Here is a 22,020-nt window from a genome sequence, read left to right as displayed (position 1 = left end):
GTCTCTGTGGGGGCACAGAAGAACAGACCTGTGACAAACTCACCCTTCAAACAAGGGGCAGCACAAAAGCAGGTGACAGAAATGTCACCCGTGTCCCACTGAGCCATTCCTGGCAGCCAGCTTGGGACTGTGAGCACCTGCCCTGCCTGGCCAGGTTTTTGTGGTTGTGTCCTTAGCATTTCTGCTTCCAAGAGGAATTTAAACTTCGGGTGTCTCTGGGAGGACCAGCGTGGGTTTGAAGCCACCCGGGGGACAGCAGAAGAGCCACTGCTGAAGGTCTGGTGTCCCTTCTCCAAAATCTCACAAGGACTTGGTGGCTGCTGGTCCCACCAGGCCTGTGCTGTTGCCATTCCAGCAGATGGGGGAAAAAAAAAACAAGGGAAAAAAGCAACTTGGAAACAAATTCCAATAAATCCTGCTGTTCAGAGTGGAATCACATGACTACCTCACAGGTTCACCTCCTCTGGCTCCCTAAGCTCCTTCCCCCTTCCCATGGGATGAACATCCCTGTTCTCCAAAGCCTTCCAGGGTTTAAATTTGGGCACAACAAGAGCCAGTTATAAAACTAGCTGTGAGCTTTGTAAATGAATCAGGACCAAATAATGGGTCTGCTGTGTCCAGCAGAACATTGATTGTTCCCCACCCTCCTCCTCCTCTCTTGTTTCTCCATGGATAAATTTGGGTGACTCATGGATTGATGTGTGGGATGAGGGCCAGGCTGGACCATCGCATGGTCAGCTGAAATTGGGAGGCCACTCCATGGCATGGTCAGTTGGAATCAGCTGGAATTTGGAGGCCACTCCTCTCTGCTGCTGCCAGAGCCACTGCTGGGTTCCTGCTTGGCCTTTTCCTTGGATAAACAGGAGCAATCCCATGGCTCTGTTTGGTAGCAGAGGAGGGCAGGAAGGATTTGGGGTCCATGGTGTGTGTTGGCTTTGGGATGGACGCTGCTCCAGCTCTGTGGTGACTCCTCCCTGTGGCTCCTCAGCCACCAGGGAGGGTGGGAATGCAGGGGGAAAGGCCATGGAATTGCTGCGTGGCCTTCCCAACAGTGGGAACAGTTTTCCAGCCCTCAGCACCAACCTCCACGCTCCAGGATGGTTTTTTGGGGCATCTCTTGTGGTTGGACCTCCCCAGTGCAGGAGCCAAACCCCAGGGCACAGGGTCCCCACGTGTGTCGCCATCAGCCCCTCATGGCCTTCTCTTCAGCCCCTTCTGCCTTTGGAGAAGGAAACTTCCTCTTCCCATCCCTAATTCCCCTCCTTCCCCACCCTGTGATGCTGATGGAGCCCAAAACCAGTTTGCTAAAACCCAGTACAAAGCCAAACCCACCAACAGGCAGCTTGAAATCCGAGGGGAATTGGACATAATTTTCCTGCTAATCTTGGGAATCTTTTTCCCTACAGCCTCTGCTTGTCCTCCCCTGGACTCTGTGTGTGTAAATATATAAATATATAAATATTTTTTTTTTTCTATCTGATAAGGGGAAGAAGTGCTTTAGCACCCACGCACTGCTCTGTATGCAAACTCCTCACATGCAAATGCTTCTCTATGCAACGATTTTTTGTTTTTAAAAATGAAAACCACGGCAAATCCTCAGCTCCTGTTCCTTTATTCTTCTGTGGACAGACTGGACAGCTCTGGGTTTATGTTAATGGCCAAGGGCAGCTGTTTTTGGGGAGAAAGCTGGGGAAAGGGAGTGGTGGAGCCACATGGCTGTGACAAATGAAGGTCCCTCCATCCCCAGTCCCCTGGGACATTTTGGAAATGTCACCACTTTGCAAGGAGTGGATCGAACGCTGCAATGTGGGTGCCTTATCTCTGTTTGATAATGGAGAGAAAATCGCTGTAAATGGGCCAAAAGTGCTGTGTGACTTCATGGGTTCTCCCAGGTGATCCTTTATTATCCAAGATGAACACAATGGGGAAGAAATTGGGACCTGGAAAATGTGGGAGGGGGGAAGATTTCTTTTCCTGGGATGCTGTGTTGGATACAGAACCCCTCTCCCCCACAGAAATCCCCCAGGAATATTGATCCAGCTCCTGTTTTGTAATAAAATTGTATCACCTGCAGACCTGGTCTGGCTTCTGGTCCTTCCTGCTCCAAGAGCTTTTCTTGCCTTTCCAGGCATAAGGAAAGGGGGAATAAAGCTTTTTTGCTGGGATAATGGGTGTCCAGGCAGGGAAGGGTGAGCCTGGAGTTGTCCCTGTCCCAGTGCCATGAGAAGGGACAGGGGGGACACAACCTTGTGTTTGATCCCCTCACCTTTATGTGCTCCCATTCTTTATCCTGAGGGGGAAATGGGGCATCCACAGATCCTGGAAGGGGCTGGAGCAGAGCCAGGAGGGGGAGAGGGACAATCCAGGGACAAGCCAGGGACAATCCAGGGACAAGGCACCTGAACATTCTGTGACATGTTCTTGGGGACACTGCTGTGTGCCGGGCTGTTCCTGGAGAAGTCACCAGGACAGTGAATATCGGGGATGTTTAGAGGGTGGCTGATGGCGTGAGAGCCTGAAGGGTCCCCCCAAAGTGGGGAAACCCCAGAGAGGGCCCATGCAGAGGTGTCACACCTGGCTCAGGTCTGTCTGGGCAGCTCCTCCCTGGAGCCTCCTCTTTGAGCGGTGCCAAACCTGGGACAGGGCTCAGATGGAAGTTCAGGCTCAGTTTGGGTCCCAAAAATCTCTGTTCCCTCTCCCACCCCATGGCTGTCCCTCCCTGCAGGATCCCACACAGCCCTGCTCCCTCTCCCACCCCATGGCTGTCCCTCCCTGCCGTGTCCCCTGTCCCCGTCCCCTTCCCGGCCGTGTTTGTGTGATGGTGCAGCAGGGGCTGTAAGGGCCGGGCTGTGCACAGACTGTTCCTGCCGGGCTGTTAAAGCTCCAGGAATGCCAAGATCCCTCTGGTCAAGGACAGGAAGGGGAGCAGGGAGGGGTGAAATCCTGGGGGAAGCCTGGAGGAGGCCACACGGTGTCACAGGGCATGGCCGGGAGGTGACAGCACCAACGGGAGACTCCTCCCGGCTTCCTCCTTGGAATGCAGAAGGAATCGATGCTGCTGGCACCGCACCGTGCCCAGGACCTGGAAAACACAGGGGAGGAGGGTGGGGATGAAAACCCGCAGGAGGAGGCTCTGTCCCTCCTCTGCTCCCCGGTGATCCCAGAGGGAGAAGCTGGAGGGTCCCAGGGACAGCCAAGGTCCTGCTCAGGGCCACCCTGTGCCCGACGTCTGCTGTGGGGACAAACCCAGCCCAGCGCCCCTGGGGAGCTGGAAGGGCCCTGGAGATGCCCCTCCAGCCTGGCCGTGACTTTGAGGGTGGCTTTAATGATGAACTTTGCTGTCCCGACATCTCCCCCGGCAGCTGTGGGCTGTTCTGTTTGATGTGCCCGGGCTGTAAAGTTATTTATTGACTGGGGAAAACACAATCCAGCGGGAAGGAGCGGCCGGGCGGGTTTCAACAGAGGATGGTGGTGGCATCGGGACACGCGTGTGGCTGCGGCAAAGCCACCCCCGGCTGCCACCTGCGGGACAAATCCCGGCTCCCAACACCCTCCGGAAAGCCCAGGAGAGCCCCAGCAGGGCGGATTTTGGGGAAGGTGGCACAGAATGTTCCGTGACAGCGGCCACGAGCGCTGCCCTTCAAACCCTGCCCTTATCTCCCGTACCCCGAGGACCATCAACCCTCGAGCCTCCCTCCCGCTGCAGCCGAGCCATTAAAGTTAACCATTACCCAAAGCGAGTGTTTATTTGGGATAATCCAGCCCCGGGGGAAAGTGAGGGACGGGGACAGGAAGGCTCTCGGCTCTTTTCTGCCAGATAGGGCCCGTCCTGCGGCGCTCAAGTGGTGCTTGAACAAGATGAATGCTCAAATAACACACGGCAAACAGCACGGCCGGGAGAGCGCCGGCCAGCGGGACACCCAGCATTCCCATTCCATGGGGACACCTGGCATTCCTGCTCCTTGGAGACACCCGGCATTCCCATCCCTTGGGGACACTCAGCATTCCCGTTTCTTGGGGACACCCGGCATTCCCATTTTTTGGAGACACTCAGCATTCTCATTCCTTGGGGACATTCACCATTCCCATTCCATGGGGACACTTGGCATTCCTGTTCCATGGGGACATTTGGCATTCTCAGCCCATGGGGACACTCGGCATTCCCATTTTTTAGGGACACCTGGCATTCCCATTCCATGCAGACATTGAGCATTCCCATTCCTTGGGGACACTCAGCATTCATCTTCCTTGGGGACTGTCAGCATTCCCATTTTTTGGGGACATTCACCATTCCCATTCCATGGGGACACTCAGCATTCCTGTTCCTTGGGGACACCCGTCATTCTCAGCCCATGGAGACACTCAGGATTCCCATTTTTTAGGTATACTCAGCATTCCCATTCCATGGGGACACTCAGCATTCCCATTCCTTGGAGACACTCAGCATTCCCATTTTTTGGGGACACTCATCATTCCCATCCCAAGGGCAGACTCCCCCTCTCATGGGGATTTTCGGTGCCTTCAGAGGGCTTTGTCTCCTGCCAGAGATCTGTTCAAGCTTTCCCTGGTTTTGTGTGGTTTTTTGTCACCTTTGGGGCGAAATCCTCCTTTTCCCGATGATTTTCCCACTCTGTATCTCCAGTCCTGCTGTATCCCCACCCTGTCCTGTTCCTGCTCCATTTGCAGAGGCAGCAGTGGCAGCCAGGACAGGGAATCTCCACATCCAAACCCTTCCCTGGCTCCTGGAGAGGCCTCACCCACCTGCAGTTCCCAAATCCCAGCCCTCCTCACACTGTCCCAAAGTAAAACTCCTTTTTTCCCACTCCCAGAATTTCATTCCTCTCCCTGGAGGCGGGGAAGGGCAGGGACACCCCAAAGCTTTTCAGCCCAAAGGTGCCCCCAGCTCTGGGACAAACCCTTCCCACCCCGGTAGTTCCTGGTCCCTCCTGGGCTCGGAGCCTTCCCAGAGCGGGCCAGGCAGGAATTGAGCCCGGAGCCTTCCTGGATCCCCGGATCGCGTGCCGAGGGCTCACCTGAGCCTCACCTGAGCCCTTAATCCCCTAATCCGTCACCAAGGAGACCCAGCCTTACCTGGCCCGTGCGAGCAGAGGGGCCCTGCGAGGGAGAGCTGAATCCCTCTCGTGCCAGGTCCCTTTGGGCTCATCCCAAATCCCTTTTTGGCTCGTCCCAGGTCCCTTTGGGCTCATCCCAGCTCCCTTTGGGCTCATCCCGGTGCTCCAGGGCTGCGGGGTGCAGCCGGATACTCCCTCCTTGACACATTCCTGCCCCAGTTCTCCCAGTTCAGGCATCGGAGACCCCTGGGATTTACCCATCCCTGCCCCTCTGGGATTTATCCATCCCTGCCCCTTTGGGGTTTATCCATCCCTGCTTCCCTGGCATTTATCCATCCCTGCCTCCCCGAGCACCCACACCCCTGAGGGTGGGGGATGACCCCATGGCCCGTTTGGGGACAATGGGGACCCCAAACTGCTGCTGGGGGACACTGGGGTGTGGCTGCTCTGCCCCAAGCCCACCGTGCATGGGTTGGAGAGACACAGGGATGGGCACAAGCAAAGTGGGTAAAATTTCCATGAAAAATTCCCTTTCTGGCAGCAGGGAGAGCGTGAGGGCTCTAAGGCAGATGGAGAATTGTCCCAGTGCCAGCCCCACAAAAACGGGGACAAATCCCGAGCTGGGGGGATCAGAAGGCACAGGACACGGGGTTGGGAATGTTGGCATTCCTACAAACACCTGGAGGGGCCCTTGGAAGACCTGGAATTGTCACCGAGGGTCCCTGCGGGGCCAGCAGGGGACAATCCAAGCACTCCTGTCACCCTGGTCACCCTCTGAGCACACCGTGAGTGGGAAGGTGAGGAGAGCAAAGGGTTTCTGTGGGAAAGGCGGAATTCCCGCCGGGAGCGTCCTCCCTGCTCCCTGCAGGATCTCCTGGAGCAGAGCTCAGGGCTCTGGGGCGCTTCAGGGCTGTCCGTGGAGGCTCCATCGCCTCCCAGTGCCCTCCGGTCCGGCCGGGACCTCGGGGGATGAATGGGATTTTTCCAGCGCCGCCGCCCATCCGTGTCCGTGTCCGTGTCCGTCCCTCCCGCAGCCCCCGGGAATCGTCCTGCCCGCCCCGAGCGCGGCTGGGGACACCGGGAATGCGGGGACATCCCGCTAGTGGGACATCCCTGAGCCAGGACCATCCCTGAGCCAGGACCATCCCTGATCCAGGGCCATCCCCGCTCCAGGGCCATCCCCACGCCAGGGCCGTGATCTCTGGGAGCACGGCTGTTCCTGCAGATGTCACCTCCTTCACCCAGGACAGAGGCTCTGAGCACCCCAGTCTAGTGGGAGGTATCCTTGCCCATGGCCTTTTTGAGGTCACTTCCAACCCTCAAAAATCTGAGATTCTACAAACGATTTTCTCCTAAAAGCGATTCCGTGACTCTCTGACGGCTCAGGGGGAGCCGAAGCATCCGAGAGGGGACAATTCCTCCTTCCCACAGCTCCATCCAGCACAAGGGTGAGCCAGACCTTCACCCGGATCCTGTGCTGTCCCAGAACTCCTATGGCTCCATCCCATCCCTCCCAGCTCCATCCTGTGATGGTGTTCACAGGGGTCTGAGGATGAGGGAAGAGATGAGGATCTGACTCCATGTTTCAGAAGGCTGATTTATTATTTTGTTATATATATTATATGAAAACTATACTAAAAGAATAGAAGAAAGGATTTCATCAGAAGGCTGGCTAAGAATAGCAAAGGAAAGAATGATAACAAAGGTTTGTGTCTGGGACAGAGAGTCCAAGCCAGCTGACTGTGATTGGCCATTAATTAGAAACAACCACATGAGACCAATCACAGATGCACCTGTTGCATTCCACAGCAGCAGATAACCATTGTTTGCATTTTGCTCCTGAGGCCTCCCAGCTTCTCAGGAGGAAAAATCCTAAGGAAAGGATTTTTCATAAAAGATGTCTGTGACACCATCCCATCCCATCCCATCCCATCCCATCCCATCCCATCCCATCCCATCCCATCCCGTCCCATCCCGTCCCGTCCCGTCCCGTCCCATCCCATCCCATCCGAATTTTGGCTCTCCCCCGCCGTTATCAGGAGTTTACCAGCCCCAGATTCCCGGGAGCTGTCCCGGTTTCCCGCAGTTCCGCACATCCCGGGATTGCCGTGCCAGGGCCGCGTGTGGCCGCTGTGGCTCTGCTGGCGCTCGCGGCTCGGGGATTTTGGGACAAGCAGGATTTGTGTGCTCGCTCAGCGCTGGGAGGAGCCTGCCCGGGGCTGGCCCTGCTGTGACTGCCCCGATCCGTGCGGAGCAGGGACAGGATCCCTCGGGCTGTCCCCGCTGAAAGCAGCGCCGCATTCACCGGGATAATCCATAATCCGAGCTGGGGCAGCTCTCAGACCTTTCAGGGCAATGGATCCCGATTTTCCTTGGAGAAGAGTTCCAGGGTTGGGAGGGAGGGTTTGTCACCCCCGTGTGCCAGCTCCACCATCCCACAATCCCAAATTCACAGCAGGGATGTGGAATGGGATGATCCTTCATCCCTCCCATCCCAAACCAATCTCTGACCGTCCCAGTTTTTAAGGAAGGAGGAAATTTTGGAGACAGGTTCACAGGTGCCCCTCGTCCTTCCCACCCCAGGGACACAAACTCTGCTCCCACCAAGCCATTGTTTTATCCTTGGATGGATCATAAAAAACCCCAATCCCTGGAGTGCAGGGGATGAGCTCCAACAAATTCCCAGTGGCAGGAACTCTCCCCTGCTGGTTTCCACTAACACTGAAATATTAAAGCAATCTGGTTTTTATTTGGGAATTTTTATTGGATTTGTCAGGCTCGGGAAGCCCCAGCGACAAACAAACCTGACAGAATCCTATTAGCCCCATTAATCACCATTAAGTGCTAATATCTGTGTTCTCCCTCCTTGCTGCTATTAATTAACACAACCAGAGAGGGGCAGAGCTCCAGCCCCGGCCCTGGAGGAGCTCTCAGCATTCCTGGGAAGGGGCTGGGACTGCTCCAAGCTCTACCTGTGTGCCAGAAAATCTCCCACCAGCACCAGCCTAAAACATTCTCCGCTCTGGAAATCCATCCCCAGATTCCAGAGGCAGCAGCCCCTGGTTCCTCTCCTTTCCTGCCTCCAGGGGCAGCTCCAGCAGCAGGAACAGAGGCACAGAGGCTGCCTGCTCCCTGGATTTGCTCTGCTGCCTGCAGACCCCTGAGGTGTTTTGGGGTTGGTTTTTTTTGGGGTGTAGGGCTGAAATTCCCAGGAAGTTTTTCTCTCAGTGTAGGGACAGAGCTGTCCTGTTCCCACAATTGGCAGGATCCTGGGAACTTAATCAGCATGGATGGGGACATGGTGGCCTTGGCAGAGCTGGAGGAGAGGCTGGAATTGATGATCCCAGAGGCCTTTTCCAGCCTCAATAATGCCATGGATTTATGAGGTCCCTTGGAAGCTCTGAGCAGCTCCAGCTTCTCCCTGGAGAGGTTGGCAGAGGGGAGAGGAGGCCCTGGAGGCTGCAGGGTGAGACATCAAAGCCTTCCCAACCCTTCATCCCGGCAGGAGGGGGAGCAGGGCGGGCACAGGGAGCAGCAGCAGCAGCTGGGCTGACCTTTGCATCCCGGGCAGGGAAATGCCAGCCCCAACAGGAGGGATGGCATCCCAGCCTTCCCTGTGCCAGCCCCAGAGCAGGGATGGCATCCCAGCCTTCCCTGTGCCAGCCTCAACAGGAGGGTTTCCATCCCAATTTTCCCTGTGCCAGCCCCACAGCAGGGTTTCCATCCCAATTTTCCCAGTGCCAGCCCCACAGGAGGGTTTCCATCCCAATTTTCCCTGTGCCAGCCCCACAGGAGGGTTTCCATCCCAATTTTCCCTGTGCCAGCCCCACAGGAGGGTTTCCATCCCAATTTTCCCAGTGCCAGTCCCACAGGAGGGTTTCCATCCCAATTTTCCTTGTCCCTACCCCACAGGAGGGTTTCCATCTCAATTTTCGCAGTGCCAGTCCCACAGGAGGGTTTCCATCCCAATTTTCCCAGTGCCAGTCCCACAGGAGGGTTTCCATCCCAATTTTCCTTGTGCCAGCCCCACAGCAGGGTTTCCATCTCAATTTTCCCAGTGCCAGCCCCACAGGAGGGTTTCCATCCCAATTTTCCCTGTGCCAGCCCCACAGGAGGGTTTCCATCCCAATTTTCCCAGTGCCAGCCCCACAGCAGGGTTTCCATCCCAACCTTCCCTGGCTCCTGCTGCTCCCCCAGCCTTGACCTGATCCCACTCTTGCCATGGTTTTGATTTATTTTTGCATTTGTGCAGAGGCAGGAGCAATAAATAAATAAATAAATAAGGACATCAGTCAATCAATAAATCACCTCCCACCCCCAGCTCCCGCCAGCTCCACAGGGGGATGGAAATCAGCTCCATCCTTCCTGCTCCTCCCTCTCCAGCCCATCCATCACTCCCTGGCCAGCCCAGGAGCAGGAGCTGTGGGGGCAGAGCCAGCCCCTCCTTCCTCCTGTGCTGCTGATCCCAGACACCCCTGGGCTGGCTGGGTGGGAGCTCTGGAGATGGAGAGGGATCCACACCCCTGGCAGTGCCCAAGGCCGGCTTGGATGGGGCTTGGAGCAGCCTGGGGCAGTGGGAGGTGTCCCTGCCCATGGCAGGGGGTGGGACTGGATCAGCTTTAAGGTCCCTTCAAACCTAAACCAGTCTGGAATAAAGCATAAAAAATTTATGGAGCTGCTGGAATAAATCCAGGGGAAGCCACAGAGCTGCTGCAGGGCTGGAGCCAGGCTGGGAGAGCTGGGGGTGCTCACCTGGACAGGAGCAGCTCCAGGGAGGGCTCAGAGCCCTGCCAGGGCCTGAAGGGGCTCCAGGAGAGCTGCAGAGGGACTGGGGACAAGGATGGAGGGACAGGACACAGGGAATGGCTCCCAGTGCCAGAGGGCAGGGATGGATGGGAGATTGGGAATTGGGAATTGTTCCCTGTGAGGGTGGGCAGGCCCTGGCACAGGGTGCCCACCCTGGATCCCTGGCAGTGCCCAAGGCAGGCTGGACATTGCTGATAACAGCTATTGAATGTCACTGCATGGCTGATAAGAACTACAGCATCCCATTGGGAGATGTGAGCCCAGAGGGAGGAGCCAAGCATTCCTACCCAGATATAATCCAGAGGTTTTGAGACACCAGCACGGCTTCTCCACTGGATTCCCCAGAGGAACAGCAGCTGCCTCTCCTTCCCCTGGATCTTCAGAGGAAGAATCCATCCTTCTCTACAGGATCCTGCTCCAGCAGAACCACCCCTGACACTGCAGGAGGGCTGAGCCACAATTCCAATGGCACTGCTGCCAACACCCTGACCCACAGGGTGTCAGGCTGGGTTCTGGCTCTGTCAGTGTTGTTCTAGTGTACTGCATTGTTTATTTTATCCTTTTATTTTCTTCCCTATTAAAGAACTGTTATTTCCTGCTCCCTTATTTTTTGCCTGAGAGCCCCTTAATTTAAAATTTATAGCAATTTGGATGGAGGGTTTACATTCTCCATTTCAGGGGAGGCTCCTGCCTTCCTTAGCAGACTCCTGGCTTTCCAAACCAAGACACGGGAGCAGACAGGGAGCACACAGGGAGCAGGGAGCAGAGAGAGCCTCCGCAGCCCGGGGGTCTCTGTGCCCCTCTGCGCTGCAGCTCCGCGGGCATCCCGCCAGACACCGCCCCGAGCAGCCCAATTAACCAACGCTAATTAACTGCCAGGAGGAGGCAGCACTCAGCCCCAGCGAGGGAAGGTTTCTGTGTGACCAGAGCAGGGTTTGGGTCCGGGACGGAGCTGCCTGAGGTTGTTTGTGCGGTCTGGGATGCTGCTGGTGCATTAATTAACAAATGATTGGATTGAGCAGCAGTCAGGGCTCATCCTCACGGGAGGATGCGCACGGCAGCATTCCAGGGGCTGGGAGGGGACAGGGCTGGCACCCGCTGGGGTGGCTCTGCCATCCCCTGCCCTGTCCCCGGGACATGGGATGGGGCCGGGGAGCAGGGAGGAGCCGGCCAGGGATGATGGGGATGGGGCCGGTGGGAGAGGTGACACTGCCCTACAAGGGGTGGGGACAATGGCAGTGCCTTCCCAAACCGGTGGGAGCAGTGACAATGCCATCCCAAGCGGGTGGGAGGGGTGACAGTGCCATCGCAAATCTAGTAGGAGTGGTGACAGTGCCATTCCAAGCTGGTGGGAACAAGGGCAATGCCTTCCCAAACCGGTAGGAGTGATGGCAGTGCCATCCCAGATCACAGAATCACAGAATTATGAGGTTGGAAGAGACCTCTAAGATCATCCAGTCCAACCCATGCCCTAACGCCTCAACCAGACTCTAGCACCAAGTGCCATGTCCAGTCTTTTATTAAACACATCCAGAGATGGTGATTCCACCACCTCCCTGGGAAGAGCATTCCAGTACTTTATTATTCTTTTGGTGAATATTTTTTCCTAATATCCAACCTGTCCCTTCCCTGATGCAGCTTGAGACTGTGTCCTCTGGTTCTGTCAGAGAATGACCCGACCTATCACAATCTCCCTTCAGAAGCTGTAGAGAGCAATAAGGTCACCTCTGAGCCTCCTCTTCTCCAGGCTAAACAGCCCCAGTTTCTTCAAACATTCCTCACAGGATTTGTGTTCCCAGCCCCTCACCAGCCTTGTTGCCTCCTCTGGACATGCTCAAGCATCTCAATGTCCTTCCCAAACTGAGGGGCCACGACTGGATACAACACTCAAGATGCTGTGTGATCCCAAGCCAGTGGGAGAGGGGACAGTGCCTTTCCATGGGGTGGGAGAGGCGACAGTGCCATCCCAAGGTGCTGGGAGTGGTGCCAGTGCCATCCCAAGCCAGGGGCAGCTCTGGCAGTGCCTCCCTGGCTGTGCTGCTGTGAGCAGAGGGAGCCACCCGAGGAGGGGCAGCCCCATCCATCCATCCATCCATCCATCCATCCATCCATCCATCCATCCATCCATCCATCATCCATCCATCCATCCATCCATCCATCCATCCATCCATCCATCCATCATCCATCATCCATCCATCCATCCATCCATCCATCCATCCATCCATCCATCCATCCATCCATCCATCCATCATCCACCCATCCATCATCATCCATCCATCCATCCATCCATCCATCCATCCATCCATCCATCCATCATCATCCATCCATCATCCATCCATCCATCCATCCATCCATCCATCATCCATCCATCCATCCATCATCCATCCATCCATCATCCATCCATCATCCATCCATCCATCATCCATCCATCCATCATCCATCCATCCATCCATCCATCATCCATCCATCCATCATCCATCCATCCATCCATCCATCATCCATCCATCCATCCATCCATCCATCCATCATCCATCCATCCATCCATCCATCCATCCATCCATCCATCCATCCATCCATCCATCCATCCATCCATCCACTGTGGGTCCCTCCTGGCTCCAGCCCTGCTCTGCCCCCACCCCATCCAGCCCCTCCCGGCCCTGCTGATCCCAATCCTGATGCTGCCATTCTCCTTTGGGAAGTGCCCCTGTGTCACTGATATTTTATGAAAATCCTTTCACTAGGACTTTTCTCCTGAAGAGCTGAGAAGCCTCAGAAAATAAATGCAAACAATAATTATCTGCTGCTGTGGGATGTGGTCTGGAGGTTGCTCACCAACAGGTGCATCCTTGATTGGTTCCATGTGCATTGTTTTACTTGATGACCAATCATGGTCCAGCTGTGTCGAGGCTGTGAGCAGCCACAAGATTTTATTATTCATCCCTTTCTTTGCTAGCCTTCTGATGTCTCCATTCTAATTCTTTAGTGTAGTTTTAGTATAGGATTTTCAATATAATATAATGTAATGGAATATGATGTAATGTAATATAATATAATATGATGTAATATAATATAATATAATATAATATAATATAATATAATATAATATAATATAATATAATATAATATAATATAATATAATATAATATAATATAATATAATATAATATAATATATCAGCCTCCTGAAACATGGAGTCAAGATTCTCATCTCTCACCTCGTCCTGGGGACCCTCAAACCCCACCACACCCCTGGCTGTGCCCTCACCCCTGTGGATGGCTCCCGAGGGGAATCTGGGAATTCCCAACCAGCTCTGCTGGGAGCAGCAATGATTTGAGCAGGGTGTGGGAGATAGGATGATGGATTAGAGGAATATTGGCAGTGGGAAAGGTGATCCCGGGATAAATGAGGCAATATTTGCTGAGGGAAAGGCTTGGAATGTGCCCAAAGCTGTCAGAAATCCAGGAGAGGTGTGGGCACAGCCTGGGGTTAATTGGTGTTTCCTGGAGCTGTTAAATCCACAGAAATCCCTGTTGGGAGCTGGGCTGGGATTAGAGCTGCCCATTTTTAGGGGCCAGGGATGTGTCAGGCCTTTGTGGACTGATAAACCCCAGAGTTTCCCTCTGATTTAAAGGGACCCTGCCCAGATTCCCCCTCAGGATGGAGCCATCCAGAACTGTGGAGGGGAAGGTCCCTGCCCGTGGGGACTTTAGGGGCTCTCCCAGCCCTCACATCCTGGGATTCTGGGATTTTGGGATCACCAGGGTCTGGGTTGTCCCAGGCTGAAGGACAGGGCAGCCTGAGCCATTTCCTGCAGGAGCTCAGCCTCATCCTTCAACAAACCCACCCCATTTTCCATCCTCCAAAAAGATCCTCAGAGCCAGACAGAGGGGAGAAAGTCTCCCAACATTTCCATGGCCAGAAATTGGGCTTTTGGGACATTTTGCACCTCCAGAACAGGGAGGTTTTACTGTTTTGTGGGATGTCTGGGCACAGTGAGTGCTCCCCACACAGAAATCCATCATTTTGGGGCTCCCAGTGCATTCCCTGGGGCACAGTGTCCCCCCAGGGAAAGAGGAACCACAGACTTTGGGAGAGAAGAGAAGAGAAGAGAAGAGAAGAGAAGAGGAGAGGAGAGAAGAGGAGAGGAGAGAAGAGAAGAGGAGAGGAGAGGAGAGGAGAGGAGAGGAGAGGAGAGGAGAGGAGAGGAGAGGAGAGGAGAGAGAGAGAGAGAGGAGAGGAGAGAGAGAGAAGAGAAGAGAAGAGAAGAGAAGAGAAGAGAAGAGAAGAGAAGAGAAGAGAAGAGAAGAGAAGAGAAGAGAAGAGAAGAGAAGAGAAGAGAAGAGAAGAGAGAAGACTGGAAAAGATAAAATGAAGCTCTGGCAGTCAGGGATGCTCCTGATCCAGCTGCAGATGCATTTTGGATGAGCTGCTTGTTTATGGATGGGCTGGGGGGTGCTGGAGCCCTGAGTGTGGGGAGGAGCAGCTCCAGGATGGATTTGAATGTGGATCCCACAGTGTCCAATGGAGCAAATGATTGAATCCATCCCATCAATCTTTCAGTGCCACCATTCCTGCCTGGAAAATCAGAGTCTGCTCCCTCCCAGAGCAGCAGGGAACACATCATCCCGTGCAATCCTGGGATGGCTCCTGCCTGGGGACAGCCAGAGCACGAGGAGCCTCTTTGCTGCCCAGCTGTGGGAGTTCCATCTGGAATTTGGGATGTGCAGGAGGCCACACCTCCCAAAAACTGGGCTCCACCCTGCAGGAGCAGCCGAGCTCATTCTGTGCTCACTGCCAGGCTGTGCAGGGAGCTGGGTCTGGGAAAATGGAGACAAATCCCAGTGTGGAAGGAGATGGAGAAGAGCAGAATGTCCCTGATCCCACCTGGAATCAGCAGGGCTGACTCTGAGCAGGGAGATGGAAATCCCTGCACTTGAGCTCCTTTGTTCACTGACACTTGGCACGGCCCAGAAAGGAATGTTCCTGTTCCATGATCCCAAAGAAGGTCAGGAACTGTTCCCAGCCCGGGATGATGCATTCCCTGGGCAGGCAGAGCCCATCCATCAAGGCAGGAGTGCTATCCAAGCTTTGCTCTGCTTGGGAAGCTCCTCTGCACCCAGAACTGCTCCTTGTGCAAAAACCTTCCCAGGAGTGATGGCTCAACACCCAAAAAAGGGAGGAAAAATGACGGATCAGGATCTTTTAATTTGGGAACAGCAATCACAGGGGCTGGACAGGAGCAGCAGGATTCCATGGGAACACACTCCATCCTCCTGGGGAACACGGAGCTGCTCTCAGCCAGCTCCAGAGGCATTTGGAAATCCCTCCCTGTTCACACACAAACTATTCCAGGTGCCTGACCACTTCTTCCACCAGGATAAAGTGGAAGAGGTGCTGGGAAGGCCCAGGGACCTTGGAGCATCTTCTGGGGTGGATGGAGCTGTGCAGGGATCCCGAGGTCTGAGCTGGACACATCCCCCAGGGAACGCCTCCAGGGAGCCCTGTCCTGCTGCCAGCACTCTCTGGGCCCTCACAGAATCACAGAAATCACAGAAATCACAGAAATCACAGAAATCACAGGGTGGGGAGAGACCTTCAAGACCATCGAGTCCAGCCCAGCCCCAACACCTCACCCAAACCCTGGCACCCAGTGCCACATCCAGGCTTTGTTAAATGGGGACTCCACCACCTCCCCGGGCAGCCATTCCACAACTTTATCACCTTTCCATAAAGAACCTTTTTCCTGATACCCAGCCTGTATTTCCCTTGGCACAGCTCGGGGCTGTGTGCTCTGGCTGTGTCAGTTCCTGCAGACAGAGCCCAGCCCCAGCTGAGCACAGGCACCTTTCAGGAGCTGTGCAGAGCGATGGGGGCACCCCTGAGTCTCCTTTTCTGCAGGCTGAGCACCCCCAGCTCCCTCAGGGGCTCCTCTCAGGGGATGGAAAGGGAGGGTTTGGGGCAGCCTGGGGACAGCTGAGTTATTTCTGAGCACATCCAGAGCCTCCTCCCGCGGCTGGAATGGGAATTCTGCCTCAGGCACAGCTGTCGGTGCTGGGAAGCAGGGACAGGATCTCTGGGATGTGGGATTGTGTCAACACTTCATCCCTAACTCGCGTTCATTAGGGAAAGACAGAGATTCCAGGCTGCTCCCACACCTTCCCCATTCCCCTGCTCAGGGTGCAGAGGTGTCACCCACGGATCTTCTCCCACATCTCCCCATCCTTCAGCACTTGGGGCTCTCTGAGGTGGGCAGAGGGTGAGGGACATCCGTGTGCCAGCCCTGCTGCCCTGCTCAGCCAGCACGGAGACGGGAATGCTGCTCGGGAGCTCGGGGATGTGCAGCTCCTGTCCCAGCTGCTGCCGGGAGCTGTTTGTCTGCGGCTCCGGGAAGCGTGAAATCCGAGATGGCAGCTGGGCACGGAGCAGCAGGAGAGAACGGCCCCCTTCCCTTCCCTTCCCTTCCCTTCCCTTCCCTTCCCTTCCCTTCCCTTCCCTTCCCTTCCCTTCCCTTCCCTTCCCTTCCCTTCCCTTCCCTTCCCTTCCTTCCCTTCCTTCCCTTCCCTTCCCTTCCCTTCCCTTCCCTTCCCTTCCCTTCCCTTCCCTTCCCTTCCCTTCCCCTTCCCTTCCCTTCCTCCCTTCCCAAACCTTCCCAAACCTTCCCTTCCCTTCCAAACCTTCCCTTCCCTTCCAACTTCCTCCCTTCCCTTCCCTTCCCTTCCCTTCCCTTCCCTTCCCTTCCCTTCCCTTCCCTTCCCTCCCTTTCCTTCCCTTCCCTTCCCTTCCCTTCCCTTCCCTTCCCTTCCCTTCCTTCCCTTCCCTTCCCTTCCCTTCCCTTCCCTTCCCTTCCCTTCCCTTCCCTTCCCTCCTCTCCTCCTCCCTTCCCTTCCCTTCCCTTCCCTTCTCAGCTTCCCAGGAGAAGAATCCTGGGTGAAGGGATTATTTCAGAGAATGTGAATGTGGCATCTCCCCTCTTCAAGCCCTCCGTAGGAACAAGCATGCAGAGCAGCAGCCACGGGAGGTTTTTCCCTGGCTGTTGTGGGTTTTTCCTGTAGGTCCATGGATCCTCCTCTTCTCCAGGCTGAACAATCTCAGCACTCTGGTTCTGTCTCCACAGGACACCCCAGAGCCCTGGCAGGGCCTGAAGGGGCTCCAGGAGAGGGACTGGGGACAAGGATGGAGGGACAGGACACAGGGAATGGCTCCCAGTGCCAGAGGGCAGGGATGGATGGGAGATTGGGAATTGGGAATTGTTCCCTGGCAGGGTGGGCAGGCCCTGGCACAGGTGCCCACCCTGGATCCCTGGCAGTGCCCAAGGCCAGGCTGGACACTGGGACACCCTGGGACAGTGGGAGGTGTCCCTGCCATGGCAGGGTTGGGATGGGATGAGCTCCAAAGCCCCTCCCAGCCCAAACCATTCCATGACATCCCACCTCTGCCCCATGGGGAGATGGATCCTGTCTTTTGGAGCCCAAATATTCCCAGTGTCCCCTGCAGATCCTTCCACTGTCCCCAGTGTGACAAACGCGGGCAGCTCCCAGGGCACAGCAGAGCTCTGGAATACTTGCAGGAAATGCTTCCCATGGATGATGAATGTCCCCGAGGTTTGTCTGCTCTGAAGGGCACCTATGGAGCTGATAAAGGATTTAATAGAGGAATTTTATCTCTCCTGATAAAGTTCCCAGCTGGGCTCAACGTTCTGGCAATTCCTTGTGTCCTTCCCATGCTGTGACTTTCCCAAAGACATTTTGGTGGTGACACTTTTGGCACTTTCATCCCAAATTCTTGTGTCCTGTCCCACTGCCCTGGATGGTGGCATGGCCCACACGGCCCCGTTGCTGCCCCACACCTCCAGGCACCCCAATCCCAAATCCACCCTCCCAGCTGTGCTCCCAGGAGCTGGGACTCTGTGGTTCCACCTGCCAAATTCATCCCAATCTCTGGAATATCAGCTTTGTCCCCACCCTGGCAGTTTTGTCTCTGTCTGGGGCACTCCTGAAATAAACCCCGACCTTTTTTTCTCCTGAAAATCCCCTCTGTGCCTTTTCCCTCCTGCCCAGAGGATTCTCTGTGGGGCTCCTCTCCTGTTCCTGCTCCCACCATCTGCTCCGTGCCCTTGCCAGGGCAGCTTCCTGCTGGATCCTGGCTCTGGATCCTTCCCTGGCACACTCAGGGCTCCTCGTTCAGCACCCCAGCTCAGACATTCCCTGGTCCTACATTTTCCTTCAGTGTTTGTTTTGCAAAATGTTGGGAGATTTCCTCTTTTATATTTTTAAAACAAAAAAACCCAAACCAAACAAAAAAAACCCAAAAAACCAAAACCCAATAAAATTATTTTCATTTCCCAGGAGACTAAAATTCCCTCTTTTCTTCCCCTTTGAGTCCCGTGGTTTCAGGGATAATCCAGATCTTGATGGGATTTTTTTGGGAGCTGCTCCAGACTCCTGGTCCCAGTTTTCCTGCCAAACAGAGAGTTCTTCATCACTTTTGCCTGGATTTTGATTTCTTTGGCTCGTGGGATGAGTTTCCTCCTTGGGAGCTTCCCCCTGAGCTGATTTCTGGTGCTGAAAACTTCCTGGCAAGTTTTCCATGTCTGCTCCAGAAATGCTTCTTCATCTTCTGAGCAAGCGTTATTTAATTACTCTGCAGTGGGGCTGTTCCTGCATTTTAATGGCAGCCAGATCCCTCTGCACCTCCTCATCCTGATTTTCCTGTTTTTTTCCTGTGGGAGATGTGGAATTGCTGCAGAATTACACAGCAATGAGCAGGAAAACAATCAGGTCTAACCAGGATCTGGGGTCTCTGTATTTCCTCTGCAGGGATTTTTCCAGCAAGGAAACCCCTGAGGAGCAGCCATGGGAAGCTCTGGGATGTGGCTCCAAGGCTGGTGCCCCAGTGAGGCCTTTCCCACAGGGAAATGGGGACAGCAAGGAGCAGGAATGAGGGAAGAGCAGGAAACCCTCTGGGGAAGCAAAGGGAAGCTTTGGCCTTGGCCTGGAGAGGCAAATCCCAGGAAAACAGAGCTGCTGAGCACTAATGAAAAACCTTGGAAAAGCCACCAAAACAGTTTCATTTCCCTGCAGATTTCAGCAGGGAGCTGATGGGCGTTCATTATAGCCCATAATAAGTTTTCCTTATGTAGGCAAAGCCCCAGTGGATTTTCAGGGTGTTAATAAAGCAGGAATGAAGTGATCCAGTCTCTTCCATGCAGACAACAAATCCCTCTCTCCCCTGTCCTGATGAGCTCCATCCATCATTCCCAGGGCTGCTGGAGCCTCAGGGACCCTGCTCCTGCTGGGCTTCCCCTCCTGCTGCAGGTGCTGCTGAGAACTTGGGAATATTCTGGAAATTTCTCTTCCCTGTCCATTTCCATGGCCCAGTTTGGGCTCAGTGTGTTCTCCTTCCCCACCTCAGAGCCTTTTCCTGCCCATCTGGATCACATCCAGGTTTTTCCCTTTACCACAAAGTTCTGCCCTGATTTAGAGTTCCCAGAAAAATCCATTGACCCTGATGTTCATCTCCCAGTAATTGGAAAAGAGACATAAATCAAACTAATTGCAGGGGAGTTAAAAATGGCTTTGTTTGCTGTAGCTCAGGCTGCAGCCTCCCTCTGGGAGAGCGTTGGGATCAATGAAATCCCCGGATGTGTTAGAGCAGAGCAGGGATCCTTTCCTCCTCCTGGCTGATCCCATTCTCTCCCTGGACATGAGAATAAACAGCTCCAAGGTGCTGGAACATTCCAGGGATTCCCTCCTAAACCATTCCTGCTCTGGCTGTGGCTCAGGTGGCACCGTGGAGAGGGATCCTGGAATGCTTTGGGTGCAAAGGGATCTTAAAGCTCATCCCATCCCACCCCTGCCGTGGCAGGGACACCTCCCACTGTCCCAGGGTGTCCCAGTGTCCAGCCTGGCCTTGGGCACTGCCAGGGATCCAGGGTGGGCACCTGTGCCAGGGCCTGCCCACCCTGCCAGGGAACAATTCCCAATTCCCAATATCCCATCCATCCCTGCCCTCTGGCACTGGGAGCCATTCCCTGTGTCCTGTCCCTCCATCCTTGTCCCCAGTCCCTCTGCAGCTCTCCTGGAGCCCCTTCAGGCCCTGGCAGGGCTCTGAGCTCTCCCTGGAGCTGCTCCTGTCCAGGTGAGCACCCCCAGCTCTCCCAGCCTGGACCCAACAACCCCAATTGTTCCTCTGTCACCTCCATCCCCTCCCACCCTGCTGCCCTGGGCTGATTCCAGGAGCCAGGGAGGAACATCCCTGAGGAAGAGTCTGAGGGGGGTGAAACGCCCTGAACCCAAAATTGCTCCTCCTGAGCCCCAGCCCCAACTTTTCCTTTCGAGGATGGATTTTGCTGCTGGCAGCTGGAGATTCCTGAAGCCTGGAGAAGGGACAGGAATCCACAGGCAGCCCTAAAACAGAGATAAGAGATAAGAAGCAGGCTGAGGTTTGGCTCTGATGCAGCTGTTTGGAAACAGAGATATTTATCCAGGGGGATCCTTGGGCAAGATCAGAATCCCTTTTCCTATTCCATGTGCCCGTGCCTCCCCTCCCTGGAGCTGCTCCAGCCTTTCCTGCCGGTTTAAAATAAAATCTAATCCATTCCCAATCCCCGCCGCGGGCCATTAGGGCTCCCTGAGCACGGTTATCACCGCGCTTGGCTGGCAGAGCATCCCCAGGGATTTAACTCCTGCATGGCTGGGCAGGAGCATCCCTGGAACAGCTGTGCCCAGAGCTGAGAGCCCCAGGGATGTCCTGTCCCCTCTCCCAGAGCTGCCATGAGCAGAGAGGCTGCAAATGTGCTGCTTGCAGGGAGGTTTTGTCCCAAAATGCCCAAAAAAGAAGGAAAAATTGGGTTTTATTTCAGTTGGAAACGAAGAGCTCCTAAAGGGAGCAGAGGGGGTTTGGGGGGATTTCTCCTAAACCAGCAGATTGGGAAGCTCAAATTCAGATCAGGAAGAAACAAAAAAAATTTCCATTTTCTTGCATGAAAATTCCACCAAATCCAAATACTTCACAGCCAAGTGAGGCAAGCACTTCTCTCCCTATGGAATATCCCAATTCCTTTGTGGGAACCTGCGCCAGGAGCTCTGAGCTGCTGGGACATCACAGCTTGGAATCCACGGGTGATGCCAGAGGGCAGCAGCTGAGGCCATGCTTGGAAAGCAAAACCCCTCCAGCTTTCCTGCAGGGATTTGGTTGGAAGGGTTTTTTTTCACCACAAATCCCAAAGGAAATAAAATCCTTCTTGTTTCCTTTGCTGGACAATTCCTGCTCATTATTATTTAGGCCATGTTTAAATTATTCTGTCTGCAGCAGCCGATGGCATTTGCTGCGTGCCTTGCAATGTTCCAGGTAATTAATTGGTGTTTAATTAATTAAGGAATAATGACATTCAATTAAGGGAACACTGTCACTGGGTAATTAATGGCTTCCTGCTGCTCCAGGAAAGCCAAGGTGTTTGTGGGGAATCAGTCCAGGGGGAAGTGAGGGGTTCACTCCCCTGGGGAGGAGCTGTGACCTGGGGATCTCACAGGACCAAATTCATGGAAGGAAGCTCTGAACAGACCTGTCAGGAGCTGCTCCCAACCCTTCAGCAGTGGGAAACACAAGGGGAAACATCTGGGAAGGAGGAAAAGACACCCAGTGTTGCCAGCATCATACACAGCAGGAATTCCACGGCTCTGCCTAAACTCAGGATTCCTCTCCTGATGTCCAGGATCAAAGCCTGGCATCAAATGGGGCTCTGTGTCCTCTTGGCTTTGGAAGGGAGCACTGGCAAAAGAGGAATTTCCTGGGATGTGAAGGTAAATGAGAATAAATTCCCCAAATCAGAGGGAGCTGAGCCCTGTTCTGAGTGAAGAGGACAAATATTGAAGGATGAACAGGAAGGATAAACAGGAAGGAGTCACTTCCCAGCTGCTCCTGCCTGTGGATGAGCCCTGGATGTGCTGGGTGAGACCATTCCAGGCACCTCTGGCAGCACCTGCACAGGGCCCTGAGGAGGGGCAGCCTGAGGGATCCTGCTGATCCTGGAGAGCAGAGGATCATCCAAGAAACTATTCCACAGCTCCTCTCCAAGTGCCAGTTGTAGTGGCTGGTGCCCAGTTAAGGATTTGTTAATTTAATTTTCGTTGCATTTTTGAGAC

Source organism: Zonotrichia leucophrys, chromosome 4A (assembly GCF_028769735.1).
Source record: "Zonotrichia leucophrys gambelii isolate GWCS_2022_RI chromosome 4A, RI_Zleu_2.0, whole genome shotgun sequence".
Classification (NCBI taxonomy): Eukaryota; Metazoa; Chordata; class Aves; order Passeriformes; family Passerellidae; genus Zonotrichia; species Zonotrichia leucophrys.
Note: the sequence above shows the minus strand (reverse complement) of the source record.